At 37.8% G+C, this 16,463-nt stretch overlaps 1 long non-coding RNA gene across 1 annotated transcript in view; it reads right to left on the bottom strand.

Moving 5' to 3' along the window:
- Positions 1-4,626: 4,626 nt before the first annotated feature.
- The window catches only part of LOC108532273 (uncharacterized), a 39,658-nt gene continuing 27,821 nt past the window's right edge, over positions 4,627-16,463 (bottom strand). Inside the window, exons 3-4 of the long non-coding RNA XR_001886399.1 lie at positions 14,190-14,227; positions 4,627-4,972 (exon numbers count right to left, since the gene is read on the bottom strand). This is a non-coding gene — a long non-coding RNA (uncharacterized LOC108532273). The remainder of the gene's footprint in view (positions 4,973-14,189; positions 14,228-16,463) is intronic.

Genomic DNA, 16,463 nt, shown 5'->3' with positions numbered 1-16,463 from the left:
AGACTGGATTAAGAAAATGTGGCACATATACACCATGGAATACTATGCAGCCATAAAAAAGGATGAGTTTGTGTCCTTTATAGGGACATGGATGAAGCTGGAAACCATCATTCTGAGCAAACTATCACTAGGACAGAAAACCAAACACCGCATGTTCTCACTCAGGTGGGAATTGAACAATGAGAACACATGGACACAGGGTGGGGAACATCACGCACCAGGGCATGTTGTGGGGTGGGGGGAGGGGGGAGGGATAGCATTAGGAGATATACCTAGTGTAAATGAGGAGTTAATGGGTGCAGCACACCAACATGGCACATGTGTACATATGTAACAAACCTGCACACTGTGCACATGTACCCTAGAACTTAAAGTAAAATTTAAAAAAAATTGCTTTCTTCAAGATGGATCAACAATCTTAACATCATTTATGAAATAGTCTGAATTTACTCCACTAAGTTGAGCATGTTAATTTTGCTATATATCCAGTTGTCATAGATAAATGAATCTTTTTCTGAATGCTATTGATTTGACTCTTCTTTTAGTGACATCAAAATTATCTGAACATGGTACCTTTATAGACAGTTTTAAGAGCTTCATAGCAAGTACCCGACTCTACGTTGCTCAATTTTATTTTTTGTAAAAGTTTCCATGCAATCTCCCATACCAATTTTAACATTAATGTTACAACTTCAGTTTGTTTGAAAAAACCAAAAACATTTGTATTGGATTGAAACTGAATTAAATATTGACTAATTTGGGGGAGGAGTGACCATTTTATAAAAATATCTTTCTACTTACTTTCTCTCAGTATAATCTTCTTCTTACAGGTTTTCAATAGTCCCACTCCTATTTTGGGGGGAATGAGCTATTTCTGTATTCGTTTTCTAACTGGTTATTGCTCGTATAGAGGAAAACCATCAATTTTTATTTGTTTCATATGAAGCCACTTAATGAACTCTTATTTGTTCTGATTATTTTCTTGTTTAGTGTTTTATTTAGTCTTCATCAGGTTTGGGGGAAAATGTTGTGGTTTCTTTTAACTCTGAATTAGACACAGGAAGGATATAGTAAATGACAAACCCTGTTACAACCAAGTTCAAATTAGTTTCATTCTTATTCTTTATTTTTGTGATTCTGTAAGCACCTTTCCAACCTCTCACTGGACAAAGGAAAGCAGTATCTAAGCATGTGTGTGGCCAGGTCCTCCTGCTCTCACTCTGTGCAGGACAGCATGCCAACACAACTCCTGAGCTGGACATTCCCACGATCAGTAGAGGGGAAAAACAGCAGCTTGTACGTAAGAACCCACAGGCCCGTGAGCCTTCTTTGTATCCTATCAGGTGGATAGGAGCTGGCTCAGGTAGGTTGGTTTCTATTTTAGAGGACTGATTTGAGCAGTCAGAATACACTTAGGGGCCAACCTTCCCACTTTCATACTCCTGACTGGTTATCATCAGGATTACAGTGACTTGATCTTGATGGTCATACATCCCACAAAACATCTTCACAAGATAGTGCTCTCTAAATAAATAGTTCTTGCAAAAGTAGAGATGCAAATTTATGCAGCGTTGCTGACTCAAGAGTTTAGCGAAATAATTTCAAAAGAGGAATCTTGATTTTATTTCTTAGGTGTTTTACACAAGCTGAGAGGACAGAGGGAAAGTCATTAATGGTTTTTAGCCCAAGGAATAAGCTGGCATGTGGAGCTTTCTGTCACCTTTCATGACACTTCTCTTCCCAACCTCTCTGCTGAACTTTTTGGCCCTTTGTCTCATCAGCACATCACACCTACCATTTATCATTCTATCCACCCCTTCATATAGATATCAGTGAGCTGTCGAGAATCACCCCCATAACATGCCCCCACTACTACTACCACCAACAACAAATTGTGTAGAGGTGGAGGTGTTTTATAAGTAGAGATGTTCCTCAATCTACAATGGGGTTATGTCCCATTAAACTCATGGCAAAGCTGAAAAATCACAAGTCAAACCGTTATAAGTCAGGGACTTTCTTTGCAAAGACAAGAAAAATAGATGATAACATTTTGTGAAGCACTTATCACACACACGATTCACCTCTAGCCTTTTAGTAATTTAGCAATGCTGTTTTTTTGTTTGTTTGTTTGTTTTTTATCTTGCTGCCTAGAATTCTGTGGAGTAAATGTCTGCTGAATATGCAGGTTTCAATCATTAGTTGTTCTTTTCTATAAAAAATTCTACCTTTGACTCATGATGGCTGAATAACACCTATTTTGTTATTAAGTATTTTGAGCTGATTGACAACAGATATTTCTCTGTTCTGCTGCCTCAGCAGATCCTGATAAGTGAAACAACCCTTCTTCACTGAAAATCTTATTGTTTTGAGGAGATTCTTTAACAATAGTCAGTGGAAGTTCTGATGCCAGTTGGCCCAGTGTGTAGGATTACAAATTCACTCCAATTCGAGAAGATATTTTTCTTAATTACTACACATATATGTTGTCACTTTTAATTTTTTTCAATTATAAAAGTAAAAAAAAACCATTAAAGACATTTAAAAAAATAAAATTAAGAAGATAAAAGTAATGACCACCCAATTATCCAAACACAAACTCTACACTGTACTGTCTTTGCATTTACATTGAATATTATCAATGAGAAAAATACTATTTATACCAGTAAAACAATTATATCTTAATGTTGTTTTAGTTTGGATTTCCATCACAACTGAGATTGAATATAGGTTTTGTATGTTTGTTGATTAGTTATATAATAAAAAACCATAATTATTTTAATTTCCCTTTGTAGTTAGTTAATTTTGTATTTATTTGTATTTTCCCTGTTTTCTTATGTTTTCTGTCAGTTAATACAAGTTCATAAAACAATAAAGTTATTAATGTTTTAGTATTTTCTGTAGCCATTTCCAAATTTGGTATGTGTCTTATGGTTTTAGTTTAGATATTAAAGTTTTAAATTTGTATATGGCTCAATCTTTATTTTCTCTCTTAAGTCTTTTATCATTTCTAAGCTAAGTCCTTTTGAATCTAGACATTTGATAAATATTTATTTCACTTTATCTTTTACTAGTTTCTGTTGTTTCATTTTTAATGTTTACTTCTTTATCTAAAATATATTTTGGCCTATGAAATGAGATGAGGCTCTAAATTAATTTTTCTTTGCAAATTGCTAACTGATCTCTCATAGAACACTTACTGACTAAACCTTCAGGTTTCTGATTGACCAATGGTATCTCCTTTATGAAACTATAGTGCTATATGTAATACATTCTACTTCTGGGATGCAGGTTTTATTTTTAGCCTAGTAACAAATCGTTTTTATTTCAGAGTCTATATAACATGTTGCAATATGTTATATCTGTTAGTATTAATTCGATTTTAGTATTTGCACTAGTTTTCATAATTTTCTCATCTCTATTATTTTCCAAATTTATTTTATAACAATTTTGCCGTGTGTGTGTGTCTGAAATTTTGGCAGGAATTAAGTTGAATATATGAATTTATTTCAGAAGAACTGTTATATTTAAGACCATCAAAAGAGAAAATCTTTAATCTTCTAGGCTCTACTAACAGTCATGATGTATGATAGTCCTTTCTCAAAGAATACTAAGGGGTCTAGAAATAGGAAAATGCAAGCAGGTTGATAAAATAGTAAATAATTGGTTAGCACAGCCACATGGACATGTTGACCAAGATCCATAGAAAGATCCTATTTTTAATCATTATTATCACCATCAATTTCATGAACATAAACTGATCCCATCATTTTTACCCACAAAGAACAGGTCAAAATTAAGCACTTGCGAAGTGCTTGATATTGAGACTATCAAAAGCAGACTTCCTCAGTGTGGCCTATGATATGGTTTGGCTGTGTCCCCACTCAAATCTAAACTTGAATCATATCTCCCAGAATTCTCATGTGTTGTGGACCCAGCGGGAGGTAATTGAATCATGGGAGCTAGTCTTTCTTGTGCTATTCTCGTCAGAGTGAATAAGTCTCATGAAATCTAATGAGTTTATCAGGGGTTTTTGCTTTTGCTGCTTTCTCATCTTCTCTTGCCACCACCATGTAAGAAGTGCCTTTCACTTCCCCGCCATGATTCTGAAGCCTTCCCAGCCATGTGGAACTGTAAGTCCAATTAAACCTCCTTTTCTTCCCAGTCTCTGGTATGTCTTTATCAGCAGCATGAAAACGGACTAATACAGCATATAAGTCTTAACATGATTATATACTTCCAGGCTTTATTCTTTCTGCCTAAAATGTTACTCTTTCTGCTTCTCCCCATCATAAATTCGTTTTAGTCCATCAAGATCCAGATCATATATAATTTCCTCTGTTGGCCTCTAATGACCCTGGGAGTTAGTGACCTCCTTCTCTTTAACTCCTAGTGCTTTATTTGTACTTCTCCGATCAGCTTGCCTTTTTGAATTGTAACTACTTGCATATACTTCTATCCCTCACTAAATCAAAGTCCCTGAGCACAGGGACTTCAGTTTTTCATTGTTATAAATATCTGAATGCTGAGTATCAAGGACAGACTTGAATACATGTTTACCAAATGAATATATAGAGAATAGAAGAAAACAATTCTAGTTCACAGACATTTCTGTAGGAAAACATTGATACAAAATTCCTAGGAAATGTTTTGTACATTTCAAACATTCCGAAGTCATTTAATAGAACTTTTTGAAACCTCAAAACTCTAAAAGCTGGTCGTGTGTGTGTGTGTTGTAGGCAGTAATTTCCTCCTGAGATTTCAAGATGACGTGTATGAGGTAGTTGATCTATCACTATTGCTTCAGTACAGATGAACATACATAGTTTTCTGAATAATTCTCAGCTGTAGAAACACACACTAAAAGCACCCAGCCGTGGATAGGTAACTTGGTGAGATGGATGGAAATGCTGCTGCCAAGCTGGACTTTCCCAGGTGGAAGGCCTGTGTGCTGAATGGAAACCGCACCCTCGACCTGTGAAAAACATTTTCATGTCAGCAGAATTGACTTGAAGTGTGGATGAGGTCAACAATTCTTTACATGGTGTTCACTTCCTCCAAAATAATCTTCCCTGCCCGCCTTCAAAGGCACCTAATACTCTCACTATCATACTGCACTTTCAAGTGTGGCAAAACAAATTAAATTGCTATAAGCTACAACACTCACTTAGGCATGGGTTGGACTTTGTACGTTTTTTGAACCACTCAGTGCAAGTGGCCACCCCGCCCCCCAAGCACATCATCAATCACTTATGAAAGAGAACTCTCGTGTGCACTCCGTATCCACAGCCTTGCCTGTGATCACAGTCTTTGATTCTCAGCTCCCTTGACCTTGTGTGCTTTGGCTTGCCTTTTTTTTTTTTTTTTTTTTTTTTTTTTTGTCAGTTTTTATGGTTCTCCACTTCCTGGAAGCTTATAAAAGTTGTCTCTGGCCATTTTAGACAAACATCATTTCCAATAGTTTTAGGCTCTGGGTATCTATTACTTTGTAGCTCCCAGGAATTTGTAGAGCTGCTTCTGGCTTGCTCTGGCATGAGTAGGAATTAGATCCTGCATAGGATCTCTCATAACATCAGTCAGGAGAACAATGACTGCAGGGGGCTGGTTCAAGGGAGACCAGCTCCTTGGAAAAAGGTTAAATATTGTGTATTTCTGGCATCACAATCAAGTTGGGACCAAATACATCGCATAAAGGAATGTTGTATTATTTTAGGCTCTTACCATTCAGCATAACATTTTATTTCTGACAATAAAACTGAGGGAGGTATAATAAAAGGGTTGGGCAAAATTCCACTGGGCTTCAGTGATCATCCTATAACCAAGCAGAGTTCCCCATATTTTTCTGAGAGTCCTCTCTAGCAAAATGTATTTTATCAAAAGACTGTTATCTGTAAAAAAGTAAGTATATATAAAGCAGCTTGTCAGAAATGGTGCACTAAACTATGACAAAGAACGATGAAGTTATTGCAATATTTGAGTAATTATTGGTATGTGAATTGTTTATAATTTACTGAATACTTTGACTTACATATTATTGTTTGGTCTTCCTGATTCCAGTCTCACTCCACTAAAATATGTTGTCAATAAAATAGATCGTTAAAATGCAGTAAAATGATGATATCACTCCTCTACTCAAAACTCTTTAATGGTTTTCCTATATTTCACTCAGATTAAAAATCAAGTCCTTGCAATGAGGCTGACAATTCTCTCTGTGGTATTTACCAGTCCCCCCCCCCGCCCCTCAATTTTCCCTGTTCTCCTGTAGACAGGCCTAAAATTCACACTACTAGTATTAATTGTTTGAGTTCAGGGTCATGATGATCTGGAACAAGTCCTCTGGCCCACATGATCTAGTTCTCATTAGTTCTCAAATCTCATCTCACTTCTCTGGCTCATTCCAGCCTAGCCACAGTGTCCCCTGTTTTTCCTCCAACACTGCACTCTTGGGATAAACCCACTTGGTCTTCTTTTAGATATTGTCACATTCAACTTGCTAAAATTTGCTAAGAATTTTTCATCTGTGCTTACAAGGGAAATTGGTCCGTGGTTTTCATTACTTATGCCTTTGATTTTGGTATCAGAGTAATGCTAGCCTTGTGGAATGAGTTGGGAAGTATTTACTCCTCTTCAACTTCCTAGAAGAATTCACATAGAATGGGTATTATATCATGCTTAAGTGTTTGTTAGCATTCACAGATGAAATAATTCAGGCCTAGGATTTACTTCGTGGAAAGTATTTTCATTCATATATTTCTTTATACATTGAATTAAAAAAAAATAAACTTAATTTCCTTAATAGGTGCAGGGCTATTTAGTGTCTTCTGTTCCTTCTTGAATGCATTATGATAGCTGTATTAGTCAGTTCTCCCATTGCTGTAAAGAAATATCTGAGACTGGGTAATTTATAAATAAATGAAACATTTTTTAAAATAAATAAAATAAGAGGTTTAATTGGCTCACGGTTCGACAGGCTGTACTGGAATTATGGTGCTGGCATCTGTTCAGCTTCTGGGGAGGCCTCAGGAAACAGAATCACAGTGGAAGGCGAAGAGGGAGCAGGCAGATCACATGGCCAGAGCAGCAAGAAAGGATGAAGTGTGAGGTGCTACACGCTTTTAAACAACCAGATCTCATGAGAACTCACTCACTGTCACAAGAACAGCACTAAAAGGATGGTGCTAAACCACTCATGAAGGACCCACCTCCATGATCCAATCACCTCCCACCAGGCCCTCCCTCCAACATTCGAGATTACAGTTGAACTTGAGATTTGGATGGGGACGTGGGTCAAAACCATGTTGATAGCTCATACTACTCAAGATATGTGTACATTTTCATCAAAGTTGTCAAGTTTATTGGCATAAAGTTGTTCATAATATTTCTTTATTTTCCTTTTATTTTCCAGGTCAAATCTGGACTTCTCACATTCCTAATATGGGTAGTTGGTGTTTTCTCTTTCTCTTTTTCTGATCTGTCTTGTGACAGGTTTATCAGTTTTGATTTTCTCAAGAACAAGTTTTTAATTTTATTGATTTTCTCTCTCATTTTCTATTTTCTATTTCATTGTTTTCCACTCTAATCTTTATCATTTTCTTTCTTCTCCTTAGGTCAGGTTTTATTTTCTCTTCTTTTTCTAATTTCTTAAAGCAGAAGCTGAGGTCATTAATTTCAAACCTTTCTTCTTTTCTGATATGGGTGTTTGAGTTTCATAAATTTAGATGTATCTTACAAATTTCAGTAATTTCTGTTTTCAATTTCATTCAATTCATTGTCTTTGATTTATCCTGTGATTCATGAGGTATTCAGAGATGTGTTATTTAGTTTCCAAATATTTGAGGATTATCCAGAGATGCTTTCTGTTATTTACTTTTATTTATTAAATTGAGCTTCATTTAATTCTGTTGTGATCTGAGAGCACACTTTATATTGTGTGAATTCTTTTAAGTTTATTGAGATTTATTTTATGGCCCAGAATATATGGTCTTGAACACTATAGACATGTTCTTGCCTCAAGGTTTTTGCATTTATTGTTCCCTCTGACTGGAATATTCTTTCCCCAGTGGTTCATTCCCTCAACCCCTTTAGTCTCTATTCAAATGTCATCATCTTTATGAGGCCTTTCCTGACCACCAAGTATAAAATGTGCATATGCATTGCACCAGGCCCTCCTCACTCTCCTTCTCTGAATTAGTTCTATTGAACTTATTACCTGTGTGTGTGTGTGTGTATAAGTGTGTGTGTGTGTGTAGTCTTTTACCTACTAGAATGTAAATTCCATGAAGGCAGAAATCATTGTCTATTTCAATCATTAATGTACCCTCAACAAATAGGACAGTGCCCAGCACATAGTAGGTGCTCTATAAATATTTTTTATATAAATTTGATTTTAAAAGTACCTGTGACAAATAGCTAGGGCTGATTTTATTATCACTATTTTGTCAATATAGTAACCATCTAGTGAAATGTAAAATGAAGACTCTGTACACTGTCTGTTTTATAGCATAATTCCTGTCACTTAATGCCAGCTGCTTTGTGACCATTTTGTGCCAGATATTGTGCTAGAATCCAAAGATTACAAAATAAAGCAGCATGGTTCTAGTCGTCATAAAGGTTAGGGAGGGCTGGTGCTCAAGCTGCATGGTGGGTGTAGCTAGAGGTAAAACTAAAAAGTAGGAAGTTCTTCTATACCATGTTAGATGCTTCGAGTCTATCCACAGAGCAATGAGAAGCCATTGGAGAGCTTAAGACAGGAAGTGGCATGATCAAATTTCCAACTCAGAATGATTTAGATTGCATAAATTATTTTCATTCAATGCATATGTGTTGAGGGTTTATTTTGTTTCAAGGACCTTTCTCAGTGTACAGGTACAGCAAGAAACAAAAAGCCTCAGAAAGTTTACAACCTAGTGGAGAAGACTAGACAATAAACAATCAAATAAAAATATAATGCAATTTCAAGCAGTTGTAAATGTTTTGAAAGTAAATAAAGGAGGGTAAAGGAGTTGAAAGTCATGAGGTGTGTTTAAAATGGAGTTAGGAAAGCTCTATTAAGAAAGTTACATTTGAGCAGAGGTATCAGTGAAATGAAAAGTGGGGAGACACATCCAGAGAGTTCCAGGTAGACAGACAAGGATGAACACATGCAATGGTTGTGACACCGAAATCAGCTTTGGATGCTTGAAGAAAGTCAAGGCAGCCTAAGTGACTGGAGTTGAGTGAATGATGGGGAAGAGTGACATGTAGTAAGGATGGTGAGGTGGGCAAGGGTAGATGAAGGTGGGTTGTAAACTGGAGTTGAGTTTTATTCTAAGTGTAATGAGAAGTCACTAGAGAATGCAAACTAGGGAAGCATGGTATCTGATTTACTTTCAACAGTATCTGACTGACTCTGATGGATGTATGAGAAATAGACTGTAGCAGGACAGGAAAGGAACCAGTATAAACATTTAGGAGACTATTACAGTAGAGCAGGCAGAACAAGACAGCAAAACCTGGAGTCCATAGTGGAGGTGGTGGGATATGGAATTGGTAAAACAAACATAACTTCCTAATGCACTGGATGTGGGGTATGAGGGGAAGAGGAATCTTAGATGATTCCTAAAATTTAGCCTAATAAATTAATCAGTGGTGGTGCCATTTCCTAAAATAGGAAAGATTGTGAGAGGGGTGGTTAGGAACTGAATTGTGCCCTACCCCTAAAATTCCTGTACTGAAGCCCTAACCTCTAATGTGACTATATTTGGAGAGAGGGCCTTTAAGGAGGTAATTAAAGTTAAATGAGATCATAAGAGTGGGTCTGTAATTCAATATGACTGATTCCTTATAAGAAGGGATAGACACCAGAGATGTGTGTGTGCAAAGAAAAGGCCATGTGAGGACATAGTGAGAAGGTATTCAAGGAGAGAGATACCAGGAGAAACTACTGCTTGATCTTGGACTTCCAGCCCCTAGAACTGTGAGAGGACAAAATTCTGCTGTTTAAGTTTCCCAGACTTATTTTGTTATGGCAACCCTAACAAACTAAACAGGAGTGAAGAGATAGTTTTAAAAAAATGAGGAGTATCCTTTTTGATATGTTGAGTTTGAAATACCCGTTAGGCTTCCAAGCAAAGACTGAATAGACAGGTGTACATATAATTCTGAGGCTCAGGAAAGATGTTGAGGCTGGAGATATAATGGAAAGTCACCATTTGTTATGGGGAAGCACATATACCCCAGTCTTTATGTTTGTGTAGGAAACCTCCATCAATGTTACAATTGTGACTTCTCAAGAGCGACTCTTCCTAGGGGAGAAGAATTGTCATAACTGATTGGTCAGCTTGGGAGAAAGAACTCAGTATTAATGGTTCATTCGTTTTCTTGTATCTGGAAGGGCATATCTGCCTTCAGAGAATGTACATTTTTTAATCCTCCATGCTGTGAGTTTTTCACACACCAATCGGCACTGGAGGAGGCCTGTGGCTGCCCAAATGTTCTTGTGTTTGTGTGGGTTAGTAGGTGTCTCAATCATATTTTCCAATATAAATGTTTTAAAAATAAGTAATAAGGGTAACATATTTATCTCTTCTCTTTGATTCCTATCTCTATCTTGCAATTGATTCTAATGTCATGGTTGACTAGATGAAGTCACCTGTTCAGTAGTTATTGATAGAGAACTATCTGCCTGATAAAGTGATAGACACACCATTGTCTGGGTCTGTGTCACAGACCAGTGTACTGGCTGCAGAGGAGGTGGGGAATTCTCCAAATATAGGCAGTGTGTTCAACAGTGTTGAGAAGTCCAGACGAGTGATAACATAAAGTGATAGTGAGAAATAGTTCCTGACACATAGTAAGTAATGGTAAGCTACTCTTCATAGACAGGAAGAGCTGGATATGGGAATGAAGCTAGTTAAATGGACTGAGCTGGAAGTATAGCAATATTGAGAAATGAAAGCCCGGAAGAGTATATGAGTAACTAGTTGGGAAACTGGAGAATGTGTCTTTATGTGTATGCACGCATGTGAATGCACCAGCACTGTAGCTGTTGTAGTAGTGGAAGGGCAGTTAAACATACAAAGCTTTAATGATGACTACTAAGAAAATAATGTTTGTATCATGGTAATATAAAAGGTGTTGAATTTCTCGTCCTTATCAGTTATCAATTTCTCCATAACAAATCCTGATTTAAAACACAAGAATTTATCTTGTCCTAAATCGCTATGCCTTAGCAATTTGGGCTGGGCTTAGCCAGTTTGTTCTTTTGCTGGTCTTGCCTATAGCCACTTATCTGGCTGCAGTCATCTGGCAGCTTAACTGAGGCTGGATGGTCTCACTCACATGGCTGCAGGTCGGCTCTCCTTGTTGACCAGGTGTGGTCTCTCATTCTCATGGAGGCTGGCCCAGGCTTCCTATCTCACAGCAATGACAGCCTGAAAGCAGAAGCTGAAAGGCCTTTTGCTGCTGAGACTCTGAAGTCATATGATGTCCCTTCTGCAGACTTCTGTTGGTTTTAGGCAAGTCACAGGGCCAAATTAAGTGGAAAAAGAAATAGACTTTATATCTTGACAGGAAGGGGTGACAAAGTTGCATAGCAAAGAAACATGTGCATAAGAATCACAAGAATTGTTGTAGCCATCTTTGTAAACTGCTGAACAGTAGTCTGACGGCACATTTCTTGTGTTGTTAACCATATGCTCACCAAATAGAATCTCAAATGTATAAAAACTTTCCTACCACCAACTATACCCACAATAAGAATTATACATGTTATGCTATGTGTGTGTTAAAGGTAGGAATAAGTAAAGGTGCAAGCTGGTATGGAGTTTGCACTTTGATGTGGTATTAACTGTGGCCAACCCTCCCTTGATGAGAATATAGGTAGCTGGCCAAGTGGAACAAGTGTTTTTTGTTCAGGATGTTTCTTCTCCTCACTTCCACTAAATCTACTTTATTCATATTATCTTCAAATCCCAGCAAGGGCGTATGAAGATAGAGGCCATGCAGTAGGTTTTATCCAAGAATCCAAAAGCCACATTTTCCTTGGTGTAGAAGTCAAAGATGACCCTGTTCTGTGATGGGCCACGAAATCATGCAGAGACCTTAGGAAGATTGCTTCTTGATGTTTTTAAAGCAAAACTTTACTTGATTAGCTGGGGCCTCTGATTTTCAACTCTGTTTTCCTTTCAGAATTTGAATTCAAGAAAAAGAATATCTTAACAGGTACATTGAAGCATAGCTCAGGTGTCAGACTGTCTGAGACCATACACTTAATGGCTCTGTGACTATGGAAAAGATAATTAAACTTCCCATGACTCAGTTTCCTCAAGTGTTGGGGTCCACGTGTTTCCTAAACAAAGGAATGAACACCCAAGACAACACAAGACAAGGCAAACATGGCGGCCACCCCGAATGGCACGCTCTGCTTTATTTTATACAGTTGTTTGTGGAATGTTGCCAAGTCACAGGACACATTGTTGTTTTTCTGACCTTTCCCTGATTTTCTGGATTTTCAAGATGTTTACACATAAACAAGCCCCAGGGTCTGCCGTTTGCAGCTGGCTCCTTTGTCTTCCCTGCAAACACGGAAGGAACACCCTGCTTCATTTGCAAGAGCAGGACTTATCGGGAACATCTCGTTTGCAAGCACGTAGTCCTCTACACTCAAGTATAAACTGATGACAACAATAGTATCTACTTCATGCAGTTGTTGTAATAATTAAATCAGTTAATACCTGTAAAGCTATTGAAATAATGCTGAACATACAGTTAGCATTCAAAATGTCTTAGTTATTATTACTGTTGTTGTTTTATTGCTGTTGATTTTTATATACCACATAAGGCATGATGAAAAATTACAGAAATATAGACAAATATTCCCATGTTTTAAATGCTTGTAGTTAAATTGGGAAAACAAACTATGTATACATAATATATTTAAGGAGTAGTTAAAAGACCATATTTGAGAAAAACAAATACTTAGACTAACAACTCACATGATTGCTGAGGATGATCAGCATGGGGAAAGATGATCAATACAGGGATGTGTCACTTAGAAGGAGAATTTTGGTAGAGACATCAAAGAAATGGTATGTGGTGGGAGAATGGCCAGTGTGCACAACTGCATTCAATTACCCAGCTTCCCGGTCCTCCATGCTTAAACGTGTATATGGGGAAGTGGTATACGCTTTTCTATTACTCAGACTTGATTCTTTGAAACACTGCCACCCTACCTTTTAGAGGGTGTGCGTCAAAAGTACAGTTACTTGTCCCTTTAACATAATACCAGTTAACTCATACTGGGTTGCTGATTTTGTTTTCTCTTCAATAGGTTAGTTTTCCACAACACTATCAATTTCTTTTTAAAGGAATATGAGAGCTGATTCAAAGAAAATGCCGTTAGCTCTTCTTGGTAAGAGCAAGGTATTTCTTAACCTTTCAACATATTTTTTGCTTCACTCACTCTGCCCAGATTCCCTTCTCTGGTGGAAGTATGTGCATAAGTCTACAATTGCATTTCTTTGCGTGTCTGAAATTTTATGTGGCAGTTTTGCCAACAACTCCAAATTCTTAGCTTAATCCACCTTAGAGGTTGTAAACATTTATTTCCACTTTTAGTCCAGTGACAAAGAGATTTTGGCCCTTCTCTCTCAAGATTTTAATGTGTTGGTGTGTTTGCATGTATGTTTTAATATTTTGGTGTACAAATGGTTTCCTGTGTTGTCGATGTCAAACTGATACCCGTGTTCTCCATTTTAATCCACACTGAACACTATATGAATTGTCTTACCAAAGCACAGGCATGATTATACACTTCCCTTTCAAATACTCTTTATGGCTGCCTATGGCATGTGACATGTGACATTCAACGTGTTACACGTCATGATTCATGTGTCATACTTCATATGTCATGATTCAAGATATGATTTATCATGTTTTGATTCTGCATGCTGTAGGCAACATGTGACAAGTAACATTCAGGGCCCTTCACAACCTTTTCCTAGTCCAGCTTTCCAGGCATCCTTCACCCTTTTCAAATCTTGTGTGAGTTCTTAGACCTTGGTTGCTTTGATTACACAAACACCTCTCAGTAGAATGACTTTTCCTCTTTTCTTTTGGGCCATTTTCTGAAGACCCTTCAAAGACTTTCCCAACTGGCCCCTCCAGTTCTAAATAATTGTTCTCCTTCTGGGCTCTCATAGCTTTTGACTTACCCCTCCAGCTGGTTGTTAGCAGTTGCTGAGCTTCTAGCCTGTAACAAAAGCCATAGTTAATTTAGAAATATTGAGATAGCGGGCATCACAGACTATGACTGCCTTCTGGATCAACGGAAGATTCTAAACAGTAAATTTTAAAGCCTCCAATTTGTTCAGTTCACCCACACATTTGCTGTTCTTGGGGACTCTAGATATCTCAGAATTTTATTAGTTTACTTAGAAATCTGAGAGGACATTGTGTGTGTACAAGTTGAAATTAGAGGCACCTACTCTAGTGTGGGTGCCCCTCTGGTGTCTAGGGTTCGAGGTACACTATCTCCTTCAGACCTCACCAAGGTTGGCATCATCATATGCACTTTACAGGGAAGGAAACTCAGATTCTGAAAGCCAGACGCTGTGCTCCAGAGGCACGTGGGAGGCAGGGAAGCAGAGTGGGTATAAGCATGGATATCTGCAGCCCAGCTACCTGGGTTTGAATTCTGGCTCAGCTCTTTAGTAACTTGTATCCATTGCAAAACTTTTCTGTGCCTCAGATTCCTTTACTATAAAATATGATGGTGGTATCTTCAATAAGCTGATACATGCAACGCACTTACAACAGAGCCTGGAATGTAGTAAGCACATGTAAGTGTTAGCGATTATCATCATCGTCATCATTATTAATTTTAATGAGCACAGAACTAAAGAGTGAATGAATCAGGATTTAGATCCATATCTGCTTGGCTGTAAAGGTTTCCATTTTTACATGTCAGATTACCTCCTGCTGTGTCCATTTGCCTCGAGATTATAGAGTGAATAGTCCTCTTCAACTTTTCTCTCAGAGACCCAAACCCTTAATCAAATTATTTTAGTTTAAAATGTATGATCAGTACTTCCTTCACACTTTATGGAGGTTGAAGGCTCCACAAGAATTAGTATGAGAGAGTTCAAATTCTGCTTCCCTTCAAAGGCATGGTAAAAACCATGGATCCTCTTAGAAAAGTTGCTCTGGAGTAGTTCACTGTGCTTGTAACATTATCGGAATTTGCCTAATGGTGTTTGGACCTTCTTCACAAAGTCAGGTGGTTAGAAAAGCCTCAAACCAGCCTGAGCATGCCTGTTAATACAGCACGTACAGTCACTCTTTCTACCTTCTGTCCCTTATTGAGGGGTAAAGGAAGGTTTTGGAAAGTTGTAGGAGTATTTCTTCCTCTCCACCCCACCTTCCTCCTTCCTCTGTTCCTCAGAAAGGCATGGGCCCCACATTGCTCAGGAAGAGCACAGCAGAGGTGAGAAACAGATAAGAAAGGTGTTACGTCTGGCATGACTGGTTTAGGCTTAAGTTTGGGCACCCTAAATAGCCATGTAGGGTGAATGTTTTCTATACGCTGGCTGCTGGCTGTAGCTTGCTGTGACTGCATTCATAGGCTACTTTAATTAAGCAAGAGGCTTAGATTGTGCGATGAGTTCCCTGAGGGTATCATGCTTTTAATTTAGTTAAATTCAATTAAATACGTCTAATTCATTCTGTGCCTCAAGCTACAACAGACTAGGTTCTGTGGAGATAAATTTGTATAAGACAAGATCACCAAGGTCCAAAAGTTCTAAGTCTTGTTCAGGAGACCAAAAATAAATAAATAACTCTAACCCATGTGGTAAGTTCTATGGTAGAAGAATCCATAGAGAACTGTGAGCCCATGCAAGCAGGAGAAATGGCCCAGATGACTGGCTTGGGCGGGTGGTGGTTTGAGGTACCCGTCAGAGGAAAGCTATCTCTGGATAAGAAATAGAAAATTATCACAAGGGGAGATGAACACATCAAGCAAAAGGCAGGGAATGAGCTAAAGCTTACAGATGTGAAAACACCCGGCTTATTCAAGTGAATCATCTAAAATAGTAGCTTGGAAGTACTCCAAATGTTTTATAAGACTACAATAGCCATATGAACCAGTTATTTCCATTTCATAGATGATTAAACTAACTTTTCTAGTGATATGGCCAGTTCATACTAGGTTTGAACAAGACAAGCTACCCCCAAAGAAAGATATAATGACTAGCCATTAAATGTAACCATTATTCTCTATGCTACTTCTCTAGATTGACCCTTCTTAACTAGGGTTAGCCATCAGAGTCATTTGGAAGATTTCTAGAAATGTAAAGATTATATTATATTCCCTGGAGAGGGATTTAGTGCCTCCCCTTGGTAAATGGCTCCACCAAAAATGGTAAACAGCTAATTGTTCAAAACTGAGCCCTGAGAGTAATTCCTGGCACCTCTTCTTTCTTTATCAT

The sequence above is a fragment of the Rhinopithecus bieti genome, unplaced genomic scaffold (genome assembly GCF_001698545.2).
Source record: "Rhinopithecus bieti isolate Rb0 unplaced genomic scaffold, ASM169854v2 scaffold_9919, whole genome shotgun sequence".
NCBI lineage: Eukaryota > Metazoa > Chordata > Mammalia > Primates > Cercopithecidae > Rhinopithecus > Rhinopithecus bieti.
Note: the sequence above shows the minus strand (reverse complement) of the source record. Positions and strands in the feature narration are given on the sequence as shown.